The sequence below is a fragment of the Bos taurus genome, chromosome 2 (genome assembly GCF_002263795.3).
Source record: "Bos taurus isolate L1 Dominette 01449 registration number 42190680 breed Hereford chromosome 2, ARS-UCD2.0, whole genome shotgun sequence".
Taxonomy (NCBI): domain Eukaryota; kingdom Metazoa; phylum Chordata; class Mammalia; order Artiodactyla; family Bovidae; genus Bos; species Bos taurus.
In genome coordinates this window covers 8,024,616-8,044,809 of record NC_037329.1, presented here as the reverse complement: position 1 = coordinate 8,044,809, position 20,194 = coordinate 8,024,616, and the positions used below count along the sequence as shown (strand labels likewise).

At 35.4% G+C, this 20,194-nt stretch overlaps 1 protein-coding gene across 1 annotated transcript in view; it reads left to right on the top strand.

The window, feature by feature from the left end:
• The window catches only part of GULP1 (GULP PTB domain containing engulfment adaptor 1), a gene marked incomplete in the record, with an annotated part of 178,528 nt that overhangs the window by 20,495 nt on the left and 137,839 nt on the right, over window positions 1-20,194 (top strand). Inside the window, 2 exon segments of the mRNA NM_001079509.2 lie at window positions 443-453; window positions 13,880-13,900.

Genomic DNA, 20,194 nt, shown 5'->3' with positions numbered 1-20,194 from the left:
GCAGATGTTGGCAACTTAATCTCTGGTTCCTCTGCCTTTTCTAAATCCAACTTGTACATCTGGAAATTCTCGGTTCATGTACTGTTGAAGCTTAGCATGAAGGAGTTTGCGCATTACTTTGCTGGCATGTGAAATGAGTGCTGTTGTTCAGTAGTTTGAACATTGTTAGGCATTGCCTCTTTTGGGGATTAAAATGAGAACTGATACTGATGCTTAACTCCTCCTAGATATACATGCAAAATAAAAAATCCAAACACAACACCATAGTTATCAAACCCCATTAGCTTAAATCCGTGTGTAATTTGAACTGAGATATATATTCTCCTTTTAGAATTAAAAGACTATATATATAAATGAAATATGGTAGAAGAATATTATAGTATAAATTATTCAGTTCAGTTCAGTTCAGTCGCTCAGTCGTGTCCGACTCTTTGCAACCCCATGAATCGCAGCACGCCAGGCCCCACTGTCCATCACCAACTCCCGGAGTTCACTCAGACTCACGTCCATCGAGTCAGTGATGCCATCCAGCCATCTCATCCTCTGTTGTCCCCTTCTCCTCCTGCCCCCAATCCCTCCCAGCATCAGAGTCTTTTCCAATGAGTCAAATCTTTGCAGTAGGTGGCCAAAATACTGGAGTTTCAGCTTTAGCATCATTCCTTCCAAAGAAATCCCAGGGCTGATCTCCTTTAGAATGGACTTGTTGGATCTCCTTGCAATCCAAGGGACTCTCAAGAGTCTTCTCCAACACCACAGTTCAAAAGCATCAATTCTTCGGTGCTCAGCCTTCTTCACAGTCCAACTCTCACATCCATACATGACCACAGGAAAAACCATAGCCTTGACTAGACGGACCTTTGTTGACAAAGTAATGTCTCTGCTTTTCAATATGCTATCTAGGTTGGACATAATTTTCCTTCCAAGGAGTAAGCGTCTTTTAATTTCATGGCTGCTATTAACATGAAACAAATAAGAAATCCTTAATATTAAAATAATGTAGAAGAAAACTGTTTTCAACTTTTTAATGTATATATCGCAATACTTTTTTTCTTAAATTTACAGTTGAAAGATACCGTTGAAACAAGTTTAACAATACTGAAAAAATAAAGAAAAAAATGAGTCTCATCAACTGATTTGATAGTTCCTTAATTTTAAAAATAGAATTGGCTAGGAGTTTGTGATTAAAATATACACACTACTATATATAAAATAGATAACCAACAAGGATCTACTCTATAGAACAGACAGCTATACTTAATATCGTGTAATAACCTATAATGAAACAGAATGTAAAAAAGAATGTATATGTATATATATATGAAAAATATTTATAAAATATATAAAAAGAATCAGTTCAATTCACTTGCTCAGTTGTGTCTCACTATTTGCAATCCCATAGACTGCAGCACATCAGGCTTCCTTGTCCATCACCAACTCCTGGAGCTTGCTTAAACTCATGTCCATCCAGTCATTGATGCCATCCAACCATCTCACCCTCTGTCATCCCCTTTTCCTCCTGCCTTCAATCTTCCCCAGCATCAGGGTCTTTTCCAGTGAGTCAGTTCTTTGCATCAGGTGGCCAAAGTATTGAAGTTTCATCTTCAGCATCAATCCTTCCAATGAATATTTAGAATTGATTTCCTTTAGGCTAGACTGGTTGGATCTCCTTGCAGTCCAAGGGACTCTCAAGAGTCTTCTCCAACACCACAGTTCAAAAGCATCAATTCTTCGACATTCAGCTTTCTTTATAGTCCAACTCTCACATCCACACATGACTACTGGAAAAACCATAGGTTTGACTAGATGGGCCTTTGTTGGAAAGTAATGTCTCTGCTTTTTAATATGCTGTCTAGGTTGGTCATAGCTTTTCTTTCAAGGAGCAAGTGTCTTTTAATTTCATGGCTGCAGTCATCATCTGCAGTGATTTTGGAGCCCAAGAAAATCAAGTCTGTCACTGTTTCCATTGTTTCCCCATCTATCTGCCATGAAGTGATGGGACCAGATGCCATCATCTTTGGTTTTTGAATGTTGAGTTTTAAGCCACCATTTGTATATTCAATATATATATAAATTGAATCACTTTGCTGCACCCCTGAAGCTAGCACAACATTGCAAATCAACTATATTTCAATAAAAAATAAAAAACAAAACAACTGGAATCATTGGCTACATATCAGTTTGTAATTTGACTCTTTTTCAAGTGATATGCTATATAGACATCAGGAACTGGTTTATGTGTGTGTACTTGTATCAGAGCAGGAAGAACTTGAAGGGAAGAGTCTTAGCCATATCATTTCATGATTTTAAATTTGTGTTACTTTTAAGGATAAACGTTAACACACTGTGGATTGATAATGTATAAACAGAAAGTAAGTCATCAAAGATAAATTGCTGGCAGTGGTTTCTGTGAGAATCATAACCTTTTTGCTCAAGTAGTCAGGTGACTGAAGTAAACTGATAGGTGCATTGTAAACTGATAGGCACGAGTGTCAGTCTTTGTTCCTTTGCTTTATCTTACACCCTGCAACTTGGTTCATTTTTAACTCAATAGCTGTGTTCATGATTACTAGAGACCTAAAATCTGGATCACTTAGGTCATTGTTTTTGGATGAATACATTAGCACCCACATGTGCCTGGACTCAACTTACTTTGCTTATAAGAGGAGGCTGAATTTTTAAGTCTCTTCATGATGCCTTACAAGGCTTAAAGTAACTTGGACCTCAAGGAGGAATCTACTTTTTAGGTCTGGTGTTTAAAATACATCATTTCTATCAAGGGCTAAAGCAAGCATTGTATTTTGAAATTTGCATGTGAAAACTATTATCAAGAAAAGTCTTTTAGGAACTAATTTTCAGTATTAAAATTACAGACTCACAAAAATCAGCTTTTGATAATGTTTTTTCTCACTAACATTTTTAAATGAAGTTTTCTCTGGTTAAACTTTGGAAAACAAAGAAATATACAATGAAAAAAGAAAGGAAAAAAAGATAGAAATGCACTGGGACTTTTATTTATGGACCCCCTGTACATTTTATGTGCTGAACCTCTGCAAAAAAAGATGAAGTGAAAATGTATAGTCTGTGGGATATTATGGCGGCTCCAGATGAGTTATTGAAGACTTACTGAGATACAGATAAACTTGGTCCCTCACCTGATGTTCCCATGCTGTGTAGTCTTGCTTCTGGCTTCATCATTTACTAGCTTTGGGATCTTGGGGAGTTGATTTCGTATTCTGGAATTTTTTTTCCTGAATGTAAAATGAACATAATGACATGAACCTTGTACATATCACTGGAAGGTATAAAACAATCTTCAGTGGCACCAGTAGATTTTCCTGTAATTTTCTCCTAGGTGGGACTTAAAGAAAAATGCTCAGTCTAAGAGTTGTGAGTTTAGGTTTTATCCAAGGATCTTACAGAGGACTATATCTCTGGAGACAGCCTCTAAATAGCTGTGAGAAAACCACTGCAAAGTATAGGGAAGAGGCCAGTGTATATATAATTTTTGACTAGAGAGTATATGCTGTCAAACATACATCTTGGTAAAAGATTATTGCTAGTCACAAAGAGCAGATGATTCTAGTTAATGCTTTTGGTGATTTTCCATGTATGGAAAGATGCCAGAATGTGGGTTTGTTAAAATTATTCTTGCAGTAAACATTTAACTATCAATGGAGACTGTTTTTCCAAAGCATAGGGTGCCTCATCCCATTTTTCATGCTGAATGCCCCTGTAGCGACTGCCATGGCTAATCTTAATCCTTGCAGAACCAGATGGTTGCCAACATTCTATTTCTCCTTTGGCCCTAATATTTTTAGAGTTTGCACTGGCTGTGTTGGGCTTGTAGTGCAGGCAGCATCAGATTTCCTTATTCTCCTTCTTATCAGATCACCAAGAGGCTTCTGGGGGTCAACACATGGTTAAATTTCCTATTGTTACATTGTTATTTTGAAATCCATTCTTTCCACAGTTTGAGCCCAATGGCATTTTTCTTTATCAGTCTGTATTTCGGGAGATGTAACATTATGAATGGTCTCTATGTTAGGATGAAATAAAGTTGTGTTAAATTCAGATTCCAACCCTGTAAAAGAAAGCCACTTCTGACAATAAATCAAGATTGATTATTTGATAGTGATGTTCTATTACTGAACCTGTTTGGAGAAAGGCTGAATAGCTGTGGGTAAGAGCTGATATAGGAGAGTATCCTGTAGCTTGTCCATAAGCTTGACACATTAGGTGAGATTTCTAAGGTCTGACTGTGATAATAATTAAAATTTAAATGGAGTGATCAATCTCCTGAAAAATAAGAGAGAGTAATAATTCTGTGCTAAATGGATTAAAGCTACTGGGATTCCTGCATTTAATCATGTAAGACCTTCATGAATTCAAAACACTTCCAAACTCTATTCCTATATATCAGCTACCATGCTAGATTCCTTCAAAGTATCCTAGTGTCTGGAAGCGTGGACTCACAAGCTTGAATCTGCCTGCTGCAAGAGCAATTTCTTTGAAGTTTCAAGTTCATTTGAATCTAAACATCTACTATACAAATGTTTTTTTTTTATCCCTTGTTGGTTATTTTATTTTTTTATTTTATTTTATTCTTTTTACTTTACAATATTGTATTGGTTTTGCCATATATTGACATGGATCTGCCACGGGTGTACACGTGTTCCCCATCATGAACCCCCCTGCCACCTCCCTCCCCATCCAATCCCTCTGGGTCATCCCAGTGCACCAGCCCTGAGCACCCTTTCTCATACATCAAACCTGGAGTGGAGATTTGTTTCACATATGATATTATACCTGTTTCAATGCCATTCTCCCAAATCATCCCACCCTCTCCCTCTCCCACAGAGTCCAAAAGACTGTTCTATACATCTGTGTCTCTTTTGCTGTTTCGCATACAGGGTTATCGTTACCATCTTTCTAAATTCCATATATTTGCATTAGTATACTGTATTGGTGTTTTTCTTTCTGGCTTACTTCAGTCTGTATAATAGGCTCCAGTTTCATCCACCTCATTAGAACTGATTCAAATGCATTCTTTTTAATGACTGAGTAATACTCCATTGTGTATATGTACCACAGCTTTCTTATTCATTCGTCTGCTGATGGGCATCTAGGTTGCTTCCATGTCCTGGCTATTGTAAACAGTGCTGCGATGAACACTGGGGTACACGTGTCTCTTTCAATTCTGGTTTCCTTGGTGTGTATGCCCAGCAGTGGGATTGCTGGGTCATAAGGCAGTTCTATTTCCAGTTTTTTAAGGAATCTCCACACTGCTCTCCATAGTGGCTGTACTAGTTTGCATTCCCACCAACAGTGTAAGAGGGTTCCCTTTTCTCCACACCCTCTCCAGCATTTATTGCTTGTAGACTTTTGGATAGCAGCCATTCTGACTGGCTTGAAATGGTACCTCATTGTGGTTTTGATTTGCATTTCTTTGATAATGAGTGATGTTAAGCATCTTTTCATGTGTTTGTTAGCCATTTGTATGTCTTCTTTGGAGAAATGTCTGTTTAGTTCTTTTTCCCATTTTTTGATTGGGTCGTTTATTTTTCTGGAATTGAGCTTCAGGTATTACTTGTATATTTTTGAGATTAATTCTTTGTCAGTTGCTTCATTTGCTATTATTTTCTCCCATTCTGAAGACTGTCTTTTCACCTTGCTTATAGTTTCCTTTGTTATGCAGAAGTTTTTAATTTTACTTAGGTCCCATTTGTTTATTTTTGCTTTTATTTCCAATATTCTGGGAGGTGGGTCATAGAGAATCCTGCTGTGATTTATATCAGAGAGTGTTTTGCCTATGTTCTCCTCTAGGATTTTTATAGTTTCTGGTCTTACATTTAGATCTTTAATCCATTTTGAGTTTATTTTTGTGTATGGTGTTAGAAAGTATTCTAGTTTCATTCTTTTACAAGTGGTTGACCAGTTTTCCCAGCACTGCTTGTTAAAGAGTCTTTTCTCCATTGTATAGTCTTGTCTCCTTTGTCAAAGATAAGGTGTCCATAGTTGCGTGATTTATCTCTGGGCTTTTTTTTTTGTTCCATTGATCTGTATTTCTGTCTTTGTGCCAGTACCATACTGTCTTGATGACTGTGGCTTTGTAGTAGATCCTGAAGTCAGTCAGGTTGATTCCTCCAGTTCCATTCTTTTTTCTCAAGATTGCTTTGGCTATTCGAGGTTTTTTGTATTTCCATTCAAATTGTGAAATTATTTGTTCTAGCTCTGTGAAAAATACCGTTGGTAGCTTATAGGGATTGCATTGAATCTATAGATTGCTTTGGGAAGTATACTCATTTTCACTATATTGATTCTTCTGATCCATGAACACGGTATATTTCTCTATTAGTGTCCTGTTTGATTTCTTTCAGTAGTGCTTTATAGTTTTCTGTATACAGGTCTTTTGTTTCTTTAGGTAGATCTATTCCTAAGTATTTTATTCTTTTTGTTGCAATGGTGAATGGAATTGTTTCCTTAATTTCTCTATTTTCTTGTTATTAGTGTATAGGAATGCAAGGGATTTCTGTGTATTGATTTTATATCCTGCAACTTTACTATATTCATTGATTAGCGCTAGTGATTTTCTGGTGGAGTCTTTAGGGTTTTCTATGTAGAGGATCATGCCAACTGCAAACAGTGAAAGTTTTACTTCTTCTTTCCCAATTTGGATTCCTTTTATTTCTTTTTCTGCTCTGATTGCTGTGGCCAAAACTTCCAAAACTTTGTTGAATAGTGGTGGTGAGAGTGGGCATTCTTGTCTTGTTCCTGATTTTAGGGGAAATGCTTTCAATTTTCCATCATTGAGAATAATGTTTGTTGTGGGTTTGTCTTATATAGCTTTTATTATGTTGAGGTATGTTCCTTCTATTCCTGATTTCTGGAGGGTTTTTATCATAAATGATGTTGAATTTTGTCAAAGGCTTTCTCTGCATCTATTGAGATAATCATATGGCTTTTATTTTTCAATTTGTTAATGTGATGTATTATATTGATTGATTTGTGGCTATTGAAGAATCCTTGCATCCCTGGGATAAAGCCCACTTAGTCATGATGTATGATCTTTTTAATGTGTTGCTGGATTCTGATTGCTAGAATTTTGTTAAGGATTTTTGCATCTATGTTCATCAGTGATGTTGGCCTGTAGTTTTCTTTTTTTGTGGCATCTTTGTCAGGTTTTGGTATTAGGGTGATGGTGGCCTCATAGAATGAGTTTGGAAGTTCACCTTCCTCTGCAATTTTCTGGAAGAGTTTAAGTTGGATGGGTATTAGCTCTTCTCTAAATTTTTGGTAGAATTCAGCTGTGAAGCTGTTTGGACCTGGGCTTTTGTTTGCTGGAAGATTTCTGATTACAGTTTCAATTTCCATGCTTGTAATGGGTCTGTTAAGATTTTCTATTTCTTCCTGGCTCAGCTTTGGAAAGTTGTACTTTTCTAAGAATTTGTCCATTTCTTCCAAGTTGTCCATTTTATTGGCATATAATTGCTGATAGTAGTCTCTTATGATCCTTTGTATTTCTGGGTTGTCTGTTGTGAGCTCTCCGTTTTTATTTCTAATTTTATTGATTTGATTTTTCTCCCATTTTTTCTTGATGAGTCTGGCTAATGGTGTGTCAATTTTATTTATCCTCTCAAAAAACCAGCTTTTGGCTTTGTTGATTTTTGCTATTGTCTCTTTTGTTTCTTTTGCATTTATTTCTGCTCTAATTTTTAAGGTTTGTTTCCTTCTACTCACCCTGGGGTTCTTCATTTCTTCCTTTTCTAGTTGCTTTAGCCTTGTTGGTTATTTTAAATACAGCAGTGTGTACATGTCAGTCTCAAACTCCCTAATTATCCCTCCCCCTTCTAGGTAACCATAAGTTTGTTTTTTAAGTCTGTGAGTCTGTCTGTGTTTAGTAAATAAGTTCATTTGTATCATTTTTTAAAGATTCCCAATAGAAACTCTTTCTGTGTCTGTTTTACTTCACTCAGTATGACATTCTCTAGGTCCATCCATGTTGCTGCAAATGGCATTATTTCATTCTTTTTAATGGCTGAGTAATATTCCATATCGTGTATGTACCACAACTTTATCCATTCCTCTGTAAATGAATATTTGGGTTGCTTCCATGTCTTGGCCAGTGTAAGCAGCACTGCAGTGAACATATGGGGTGCACATATCATCGTGGACCATGGTTTTCTCCAGATATATCCCCAGGAGTGAGATTGCAGGATCATATGGTAGCTCTATTTTTATTTTTTTTGAGGAACCTCCATACTGTACCTCACAGTGACTGTATCAATTTACATTCCCACCAACAGTTTAGGGAAGGCGCCCCTCCAAAAGGGTGCCTTTCCACACCCCTCCAACATGTATTGTTTCTATAAACTTGGTTTTAAATTAAAACTAATGTATTTTAATTACTCTATAGTGAGGCAATACCAGTCCTTCAGAATTATGCAGTGTTAATCTTGTGCTTCACTCATCCCTTGCCTTGATGTTACATTTCCCTAATAGTGTACATGCCTCATAAAGTTCTATGGCTGTGAGCTGTGGTGAGTCCTTCAAGATTTTTGTAGTAGAAGAGCAAGGGAAAAGGAAGGACGAAACTCGATAAACTTTGTATGGGTGAAGCCTTACGGCTTTGGGCAGGATGGAATGAAGAGATATGAGAACAGCAGTCTGAAACTAAGTTAGGAAATGTTAAAATAGTCCAAGTGAGAGATGGTAAGGCCCTGAATATAGGAACTGTCAGTAATATTGGAAGAGAATGAATTAGAGTGATGCTTAATTTATAGAATTGTTGGCTGGTTAGATGTGAGCATTTTAGGAAGAAGGAATAAAGAGACTTAGTGCACACTTAGATTTCTTGGGTAGATTGTGGTACTATTCATCAAGACAAGGGAATACAGAGTGAAAAATGTGACTGGAGGGAAGGACTAAAAATTCTACTTTGAATTTTTGAGTTTGAGGTGTTTGGGGACCATTATAGATAGATGCACTGTAGCAAGAGAGATACATCATTTGGAAATAAGGGAAAAATCCTGGGATGGAGATACAGATGTGAGAGTCATCAACACTGGGAGATTATTAGTGCCATGAGATCAGACTCTTGAGAGCACTGATAGTTAAGGGGAATCAGAAATTGAAAAGCCAGCAAAAGAGACTGAGAGGAACCCAAGCATGAACCCAAAGTCTTATTCGACAGGAGAGTCTTACCCACCTGGGAGGTAGATAATAGAGATCTAAACTGGAATCATCTTGCAGAGGAAAGGGCTGTTATGTATTGTTCAAGGTCAAGGCCAAATTGCATCTGACATAAGGCAAGTATTTCTGGAACTGGCCAGTTTAGTTGGTCGTGGCTTCATGTTCATTTCAGGGTTATGGCTTTCTATGTTCACACAACTCCACTCCAGAAACAGAATACAGATTTCCCAGATTTGGCAAAATGAACCTCAGTCCTTGGTCAAAATATAAGTATTCTAAGACTCCCTGTGCTTGTGCTCAGTCCTGTTTGACTCTTTGCAACCCTATGGACTGTAGCCGCCAGGCCTCTGAGTCCATTGGATTTTCCCCAATTACCCAAATGCTATCTCTACAACTCATTTTCACAAAGCTATTCTTAAAGGTAACCAAAACTGTACTGAAGAATTTTCTGTTCCTGTTTGTGACTCCACTCTGGCCTTTGCTGATTCCCACACCATTTTGAATTTGACCAATCACTGAAGCAGAGATACCTAGAAGTAAACATGAGTGGATATAACCAATTTTACCAAAGTGGATTTTCCTAGATTAGAGAAAATGATTTACCTCTATATTAATATTATATTAATGTTAATTAGCAAATCATTTTATTATTTTATGAAAACATTATGAACCTACATCTATGTACTGAATATAGTTGTATTATCACACATATTTTATATTCAGTTAAATTGGATTTTTATAAAATAATTATACTGAAGAAATTAAGAATTGATAGATAGCATTGAAGTAGACTTTAAACCTTACTCTTATTCAAAACTTCTTAGACAGCCCCTTCAGTATCATTCAAAAACATCATACCTAGATTTGCTATTCTCTTTATGTCATAGATTTTTTCTTTTAAAAAAAAACAGGACTTAAGAAGATACCTAAAGTTTTAAATTTTCTTCTCCATTTAAAAAATGTTTCATACAAATGAAAATAAAGAGATAAGATACATATTAAATAATCTTTCCAAATTAACTTGGTGTAAGACACTGGTCTTGGATATAGTACAGAAATGGATTCTTTTTAGCACTTTATCTAGGGTCATTTTTAGTGCATTTTTAGTTGTGGACTATTGAATTTTCTATCGGCTTCTTGGTAGTAACTGGGTAGTCTTAATCAGATTACTAAGTCTCCATGAATTTAGAGGGGTGGATGAGAAATAATAATGTATTTAAGTGTGAAACTTAAGCTTGTATTTCTTGCTCACTGCAATGGAAGCTCTGCAAGAGCAGGGATTTTAGTGTATTTGCTTATTTCTTGGGACCAGAACCTAAAAGTGTGCCCCGCACAATGGGTATTCAAATATTTGATGAGTGAATGCAGAAATAAGGACTTCAAAATCTATTTTCTTTAAGATTAAGTGTGCCCCATCCAACATACATGTACTAAAATATGTCTTAATAAGAGCTGTTGTTTAGTTTTTTTAGTTACTGAGTCATGTCTGACTCTTTGTGACCCCGTGGATTGTAGCCCAAAAGGCTCCTCTGTCTATGGGATTCTGAAGGCAAGAATACTGGAGTGGGTTGCCATTTCCTTCTCCTGAACTGTTTGAAAGATGCAAATGTTGCCTGATAAAGGACACTCCTGTACGTTGACCCTTAGCCTATCCATTACATGATGGCTATTGCTTGTTAGAGTTAGTTTTCATCTCAGGGTATTAGCAGAAATAATTCAGACTCTGCACCATGAACCAACACTGGCCCGCAGAATCTTGTCTTGGCCATCTCACTACCTCATCATACTCCATGTGAAGGAATGACAACATTTTTCATGGTCTACTTTTTATATGATTATTTAAGATTGCTTGTGTGCTAAGTTGCTTCAGTTGTGTCCAACTCTTTGTGACCCTGTGGACTGTGTAGCCCACCAGGCTCCTCTGTCCATGGGATTCTCCAGGCAAGAACACTGGAATGGGTTGCCACTTCCTTCTCCAGGGGATCTTCCCAACCCAGGGATCATCGAACTTGCATCTCTTATGTCTCCTGCATTAGCAGATTGGTTCTTTACCACTAGTGCCATCTGGGAAAACCCCAAATTATATAGCAATGAAATAGAAATTACATTGTTGTAAAATATACTGAATTCAAAACATGGTTGAGACTGTCCAGTCAACTGGTATTTCAGTGGCTAATTTGGGAAGCAATTTCTAAGAAGTAGTGATAACTGAAGAGAAATATATTTAGCTTTTGTAATAGTCACTTGACTTGCATGTGTTTGTTATAATAACACATGGATTTGTTTTGATGTCTTTTACTACATTTTAAAAAATTTATTTCAAGTTTATTTCTCCATTATCATGGTACAGCCTGTCAAAATGTTTGTGTTGAAAAATGTCACTCACTAACAAAGTGTGAGAAATAAGGAATAAACATGTTTTTGATTTATTAGCTGATGCCATGTTAAAGGATAAGTCTCCTTGAAAAGTTGAGGAGGATGCTGGTTTTATTTATAATATACTCAACCATATAAGTGTGTGACTGCATGTTTTTATAAAGACATGTTTACATTTTAAACTATGCTTTTAAATAATATAAGTAAATTTATATTCTTTTTTGTATTATAATATCTGTGTCTATACATTGCAAAGAGGATAATATTAGTTGGAACAGGAAATGTTTTCTGAGAATGAAATTACAGTTCTATAAAGAGACTGATTTTATGATCACAGCATTTTCATTTCCAGTTTTTCACTGTTCATTTCTTACACATTGGCAAGCTAATCTTTAGCATCAGCCAAAATTTCACTTGACTATTTATTGTAAATTACCCTAATTGATGAGTGAGAAAACTTTATGATACCCTAATTTTAGTTGGATGAAATAACTGATTTTCATCTGATTCATCTTTTGGTCCCTTAAAATATGTTAATAAATGAGGAAAATCAAGCATAAAATAGCAAAGTGCAGTTACTCCTGCTCAGGATTAAAGCAGAATGGAGAGAATTCAAACAATTTCTTTAACTGTTCATCAGCTATTGCTGTATACACCACTTCAGTGAATATGAATATCCCTCATAAAAGTTGTAAAACATTTATGGAATCCATTTAAGAGATGGTAAAAATTTTTCATACTATTAGGAGAATTTCTAAGTTCTTAAAAAAAGTCTTGAATGCTCTATAATGCTGTCAGCTGATTAATTTTCAGACAGAAATCTGAAAGTTCACTGAAATTTGAAAATCTGAAATTTCACTTTGAAAGTGTCAGTAAATTCCCAGTGGAAACAGTGGCATACTGATGATATTCAATTGTTCTTTTCTTTCAATAAAGTTCATATCTGGAAATTTAGCTCAATATATCGTTTAATTTATGAGTGATGTTTGTTTTCTAGAAAGTTTTTAAACCTATGAAATTAATTCTGTGAGATTTATTTAACTAGCAAATTCCTTTCTGGGAGTATGATTAAAGCTGTTGCAACCATTTTTCAACAATATGTATCTCATATAAAGCAAGATAGTTGTATTGAGTGTTTATAGACCATAGCAGAGTATTTGCATTTTGCTTTTTGGGGAAACTCATTAAAAAAAGTTATTACACCTTAATACATTCTCATTATAAAAGATTCAAATACTCCCAAGATCTAGCAAAATAGGTTTACCTTCATGTCCTCTCACCATCATGATCCTCAGGTACAAAACATTAATAGTTTAGCATGCATCATTCCAACACAAATTCTATCCATACACGAATATATATACCTTAATATTAAAAAATGAAAAATAGGATCATAATGTATATTCTTTATTTTGAATTGGGGTTGGAAATTCAACATACTTTGTAAGTAAGGAGATTTGATTTGTATATCCCAAGGTCACTATTATTTGGACCATCTACCCAAGTAGTTATCACTGCTGCCCAGTGTGAGTCTCCCCAAGCTACTCTAGCATTTTCTTGGCATAGCATCTCTGAAGAAAGGGAAATATATCCATGAGAGAGTAAAATAATTATATACAAGCCAGTTCATTCATCAAAGAACCATGGCTTAAAAAGATATATCTTTTTTTTTTCTTTTAAGAAAAGAAATCCGTTAAGTTTGCCCACACTCTTTCTCTATGTTTGCAGTCATTAATGGTTTAGCCCCATATTGCATTTCTCATAATAACCATGTGGGCAAATGCTTGTTAGATATGTTAGAATGTTCTTTAGTTGATTCTGATCTTTTCTTTTTTATCTTATTCTCTGTTATTTGACCTCCTGTGCTTTTCCTATCTTCTGCTATCTTTAACCCTAACATTTTGGAGCATGTTTGATGGTCATGTATTTAGAAAAGATTTTCTCAACCTTGGCAATATTGATATGTCAGGCCAGATGATTCTTAGTTGTTAGGTCAAGGAAAGGGTTTTTCTGGGCATTGTAGGCTGTTTACCTCTACCCATTGTTTACCCACACTATAAGAATCGAAAATATCTTTAGATGCTGCTGAATGTCCCCTGGGGGCCAAAAGTACCGCCAGGTGATACATTTGTCCCTGGGGGTGCACAATCAACCATGGTTCAATAGCATTTCTAAACTTTTATTTTTATGGCATATATTTTGCAGGGATAGATAACTATCTTTAATCTGGTCCATAATATGTTTTGAAGTATCATTAAAATTGTATAAATACAGCACTGTTAAAACTTCACTCTATATATGAGTTGACTTTATATATATAATTGACTTTAAGTCACATAGAAGTAGATAGATGTTTACTGTATATTTACATTAAAAATTTATATGTATATGAAAATATTTGCTCAGGAAAAGACCTTTGCATCATGAAAGAAATGTCCTCATTTATCTATATAGATGAAATCTGAAACCTGAATTCAAGCCCTCTTATCTAATTCTTCAGCACTTGAATTCTAGAATTTTAAAAAAATATATGCATTTAGGCTATTGCAGTGTAACATGTAAACATGTATTGTGAAAAGGCCTTAAATCATACCAAACTACTTTCCAGAATAGATCAGGCATCATAAAGTCCCAATATACATGGTTTTTTTCATACATAGCCACTCAACATTTATCTTCAAATATGTAAATCTGTGTATATTCAGTGTAAATGGAAATAACATAAACTAACATTTTAAGATTTTATCTAAAATTTTCAGAACTCAGTGATGATATTTTAATAATAAAAATCTTATCCTATATACTATCTAGGAAATGTTTTCAGACATATTTATCTCTGAAAGTTTACCTTTGAAACATTTTGGCACTCCCCCAGAAAAGGGCCAAGAACAGAAAGAAAAAAATGACCTTCACAATGAAATTTAGACTATTTCCAACAGTGTTTCCTGTATTTTTAGACTTAATGTTCTTATCTCCACCCTTAGTATGTATTCTTATTTAATTAATTTCCTGTTGATTTTAAAGGAAATTTGTACTGTAGGCTATTTTAAAATAATTACTTTAAACTTTCTCCCATATTTAAATTACTTGCTTTACAGAAGCAACACTCAGCCATTTTGAAAGTCAATATTTGAGTGTTTTCAAAATCCAAGCGTTGTATTTTAATGTATCAAATTATTGTTTTCAATACACCCATCTTTAAATCTGTACTTTTGCATTCTGTTTTTATAATTTCTGTGTATATTTACCTAATCCAACTTTAAAGATTTGAAAATGGCAAATCTAATAGAAGGATGAACTTTTTTCTTTGTTTTCAAGCTAATATAAAACACATTCTAGACATCAGTATTATTTTTAACACTAATATAAATTCTGACTAAAGTAATAGACTTTCACAGACTTGAGACCAAGTAAGAATTATTAAAAATAATATTCTAATAAAAATATCTATGCCACTAAGGTTAAAACCTATGTTCACAGTGTCATGCTATTTGTCTTTATTGTGTCACTGGCATTATCTGAGTATCATTTGCATAACTTTAATATTTTTATTCAAATATCAGTCATAAAGATATTTAAAAGGAAAATATATAATGGTCCATATTTTTTCCCAGTACACATTAAAATAAATAATAGAATGAAAAGAGCTACAGAAAAGGTTACACAGGAGTCACTTGAAGTCATCTATTATGTCACCTGCCACATTTTGGGAAACATAATTTGAGGGAGATAATCTGTGCTTTATAAAACTTAGCCTTTGATTTGCAGAGGCTTGAGGTTATGGAAGCAAGAATTTTCCAGAACATGACCAAAAATTCTTGTGCTTTGTTATTTTAAAATTAACACACAGTGATTTCTGTAAAATACTGATTATCATAGAATATAATTGAGTCTAATGCATTTATGTCTTAAAACTCCTTTTTGGGGAGAGGGGAGGTGGTTGGCCTTGGTTATCAGTTGGGATTGTAAAGAAGTAACAGTATGGCTTTTTTATTTTGTTCTGTTCTCATGACATTAAGTTTAGTTTTACCTTAAAGGAGAGAACTGAAACTTATGCCAAGTTATTTAGTTCTAGATTTCAAGAAGAATGACATTAAGGGCAGTTTGTAATGAGTATAATATTCTTGGTGATTTATTATATTTCAAATTTGTAGCTGGTCTTTTACCAGACATTTCTTTAGCTGTTTCTCAAGTCTTTCACAACACTGCAGTTCCTCCCTACATTTGTTATTTCAGCTGTGACATGGAGGTTTATTTTGGAAATGTATATTGACTAAAGTTTCTTATGCCACCCTCACTTAGCTCTGTGTAGTAAAGGTCACATTTAATTAGAATACAGGCTTTATGGCTAAGAGGTACATTGGAACCAGCCAATTTCCATTCCCACTGCTTCACTGACCTGAATTTGGCCTTACCGCTTTCCTTGTAACTTAGAATTCTGTCTTAACTTTTTCTCAGCCGTTGGTATTTTCTCACTCTAGTTCATTGCAGCTCTGAATTTGTTTTGCCCTGGTCAAAAGTCTTCAGAATCTCATCTTTGCGAAGACCTATTTCTACCTTCTGTTCCCACCACTATCTACCCTAGTCTTCTTATATTCCCATTACTCTTGATCTACACAAACTATGGTCATCAAGTCCTTCGGAGATTATACCTGTGCTTTTGCTGTCCTCTCTTCTCATTCACTACCCTTCTTGAATACCAAAGTATATAAATTCATTTGTCTGTTAATATCTACACTACTTTCCAGGCTCAACTCACATTTTACATTTTACCCTTCACCTTAGACTCCTTGGGTTCTCTTTTAACCCCCCACAAACACGATGTCCTATGTCTCTTCTCCCTGAATCATCATTATATTTTTCTTATTAAAAAATAATACTGTGATTGTAATCTCAGTGTAGAGAGAAGGCATGGGTTTTTTGGTCTTCTCTGTTCCCTGGGTAACTGCTGTGATCAGAGCTTGTGTTACATTGTGTATAGATGACTTGTAATGATTCTTATAATTTTTTTGACTTTATGATAATGCAGTACACATTCAGTAGGAACTATACTTTGAATTTTGATCTTTTACCAGGCTAGTAATCTGCTGTAGGATACTCTGATACTGAGCAGTGGTGGTGAACTACAGTTCCCAGTCAGCAATGTGATCAGGATTGTAAAGGAGGGAAACACTTACAGCTATTCTGTATCCATAAAACCATTCTGGTTTTTACTTTCAGTACAGTATTCAATAAACTACATGAGATATTTAATAATTTATTATAATATAGGTTTTGTGTTAGATGGTTTTGCCAACTATTGGCTAACGTAAATGTTTTGAGCATGTGTAAGTATGCTAGGCTAAGCTACAATGTTAGGTGAAAAGTGAAAAAGTGAAAGTCGTTCAGTCGTGTCCACCTCTTTGTGAACCCATGGACTTCTCTAGGCCAGAATACTGGAGTGGGTAGTCTTTCCCTTCTCCGGGGGATCTTCCTAACCCAGGGATCGACCCCAGGTTTCCTGCATTGCAGGCAGATTCTTTACTAGCTGAGCCACAAGAGAAGCCCAAGAATGCTAAAGTGAGTAGCCTACCCTTTCTCCAGCAGATCTCCCCACCCCAGGAATCAAACCGGGGTCTCCTGCATTGCAAGCAGATTCTTTACCAACTGAGCTATCAGGGAAGCCCATTCAATGTTAGGTAGTCACATGTATTATTTGCATTTTCAATTTGGGATATTTTCAATTTAGAATGAGTTCATTAGGGCATAAGCACATCATCGGTTGAAGAAGACCTATATTCTGTTATATTTTAGGGACTCTTTTTGCACACAAAGTTGCAGTTTGCAATGGATGGTTTAGAAGGCTGAAATTCCTTATTTATGAAGGAATGTTATTTTAATATTTATTCAAACAATATCCTGAAGAATCTCAAAGTTTTTGCCACCCACAGGGAAATAATTTCCTTTCCAATAAAGTGCACAGTTAAGGTGTTTGTGAGCAGGAATTGAATGAAAATATACCACTGAGGAGATGGCTGAAAGTTTACATGTATGTATATGTGTGCGTGTCTGTGTGTGTACAAAATTGGGGAAAGAGGTTTCTTTTACCATCAGTGCTTCCCAGTGTTTTAAGTCTGAATTAAATATTAAATGAATTAAATGTATTCAGTCCCACTGCATTTTAGAGCCATCTGTGGTCACTTATGATCCTAATGCCAGTTTCCATCTTTTAAGGGGGAAATTGCAGTGGTGTGGAATCTGGAGATTATTGCTCATCTCATTCTCTCACTCTTCCATGATTTATTTACCTTCTGTATAGCAAGTTACCAGCAGGAAAAAAGTTCATATATTTGCAAATAGAAAGAATATAAAATAATTTATTAATTTGATAATAATCTATTGAGTTATATGTTTAGGCTCCTGAGTATAATAATCTTACTTTTACACTTTCTTGTATCTTTATCAAAAACTTGTTATTGCAACATACATACCTTAGCAAAATTTCAAAAAAGAAGTAATTTGTCTTAAACTTAGACCAAAGTGCTAATGACAAAAATAGGAAAGGGGATTTAATTATAAGACATACTAGATTTAAAGTCTGGGCCCTCATGCTGCCCATGCATGGCAATGTCTGTGATTACTCTGAGCACTTTTTTTGTATTTACTCAGGACTAAATGAGTAAATGACTAAGTGTCAGCACTATTTAATTCAACAAATTAAATTTGTTGAAGAGTCTCTGATGCCTCTGAATCATTTTCCAGGGGACATTCTGAAACTAGACCTGTAACAATAATTTCTTAGTGAACATAGAAAATGTTCTCTCTTCAAGAAGAGTAATATTCAAAGGGGTCTTCTAAATAATACATGAGGATATTTTCTTACTCCTTAGATGCCCGTTTAACTAGAATTTAAGACTAAATATAGCAACTTAGAATCCTTTAAATTTATACCTCTGCTTAATTATTTAACAAATTCAAAAATTGATTTCCTTTAAAAGCGTCTTCCCATTTCTAATCTACTGAAGTCAATGGCAAGTATACTGGTGCTAGACAAAGCTACAGCACACTGAAACATATGTATGTATTTCCAAAACCCAGTGCAGTAATATATTTCTCTGTATACCCTTAATGTAGATTATATAGACTCATGTTGGTATTCTCTAATTTGTGAGAACCTGGGGCATTTGCCAGAAATATAAGAGGTCATGATTATAGTTGGAGGCTCCTTAGAGGATGCAGTATATTTCCTGATTACATGTTACACTGACAGCTCTGAATACAATGGAGATAGTAGAAGAGAAAGCAAAAGAGTTAAGTATGGGTATTGTTACTTCCCAGGTGCTGCTGCTGCTGCTAAGTCCCTTCAGTCATGTCCGACTCGGTGCGACCCCATAGATGGCAGCCCACCAGGCTCCCCTGTCCCTGGGATTCTCCAGGCAAGAACACTGGAGTGGGTTGCCATTTCCTTCTCCAATGCATGAAAGTGAAAAGTGAAGGTGAAGTCACTCAGTCATGTCCGACTCTTCGCGACCCCATGGACTACAGCCTACTAGGCTCCTCCATCCATGGGATTTTCCAGGCAAGAGTACTGGAGTGGGGTGCCATTGCCTTCTCCCAGGGGTAAAGAATTGGCCTGCCAATGCTGGAGAGCAAGACATAGGGGTTTGATCCCTGGGTCAGGAAGATCCCCAGAAGTAGGAAATGACTACCCACTCCAGTATTCTTGCCTGGAAAATTTCATGGACAGAGCCTGGCAGGCTATAGTCCATGGGGTTTCAAAGAGTCAGGCACAACTGAGCGTGCACACACATTGTTACCTCATGCCTTGTTCAATCGCATGTGGCATCTGTACAAATAGAATTATTTTAAATTTGAATTTTTTGTTGTTTCTTTCAGAGATTCATATTTCTTTGTAGGAGAATCATGTGTGGGAAAAAAACCCCTATAGTTTTCTGTACTGAACCAGTATTCCTAATTGACTGTAACTTTTCTAACTTTTTGAATGCTCCTTTAGAAAATGATGATAATATTAATCTTTTTTGCATTTTAAAAGGAATATATAAATATATTGACATTTTATTTTATTTTATATTTTATGTTTAAATTTTTGTTAGCTTTCTCTTTTTTTAGCTTTCTTTTTATAACTATTTGGAAATAATTTCAAACGTAGAATAAATTTGCAAGGATAGTTGAAAGGGTACCCTCTATCTACAGTAACTTATTGTTAATATTTCATTTGGGTCATCATTCATGTTCTCTCTCTCAGTGTGTGTGTATATGTTTGTGTGTATATAATATGTTCACATATTATATACATGTGTGGGTGTATACATTTTTTTCATAAACCACTTGAGGGTGATGTTTAAAAAAGTTTTTTTCTGGTAAGCTCTCTTATCTCTTTTGTTTTTGAATATTTATGTTCATGATGGAAATAAAAGACATTTTGGTCTGATTTAGGTGATGATAAACAGAGCCTTCTGGTAAATTTGGTTTTCCACTCTTAGCCATTTTTATCTCAGTTACAACTTTTTATGCTCAATTTATATGACCACTATGAATATTTGTTGAGCAAGGGAGACAGTATATACCCTTTTTTCTATTCACCTTTGAGGTGTTTTGACTAATGGTTCCAAGCAGGGGATGAAGGAAA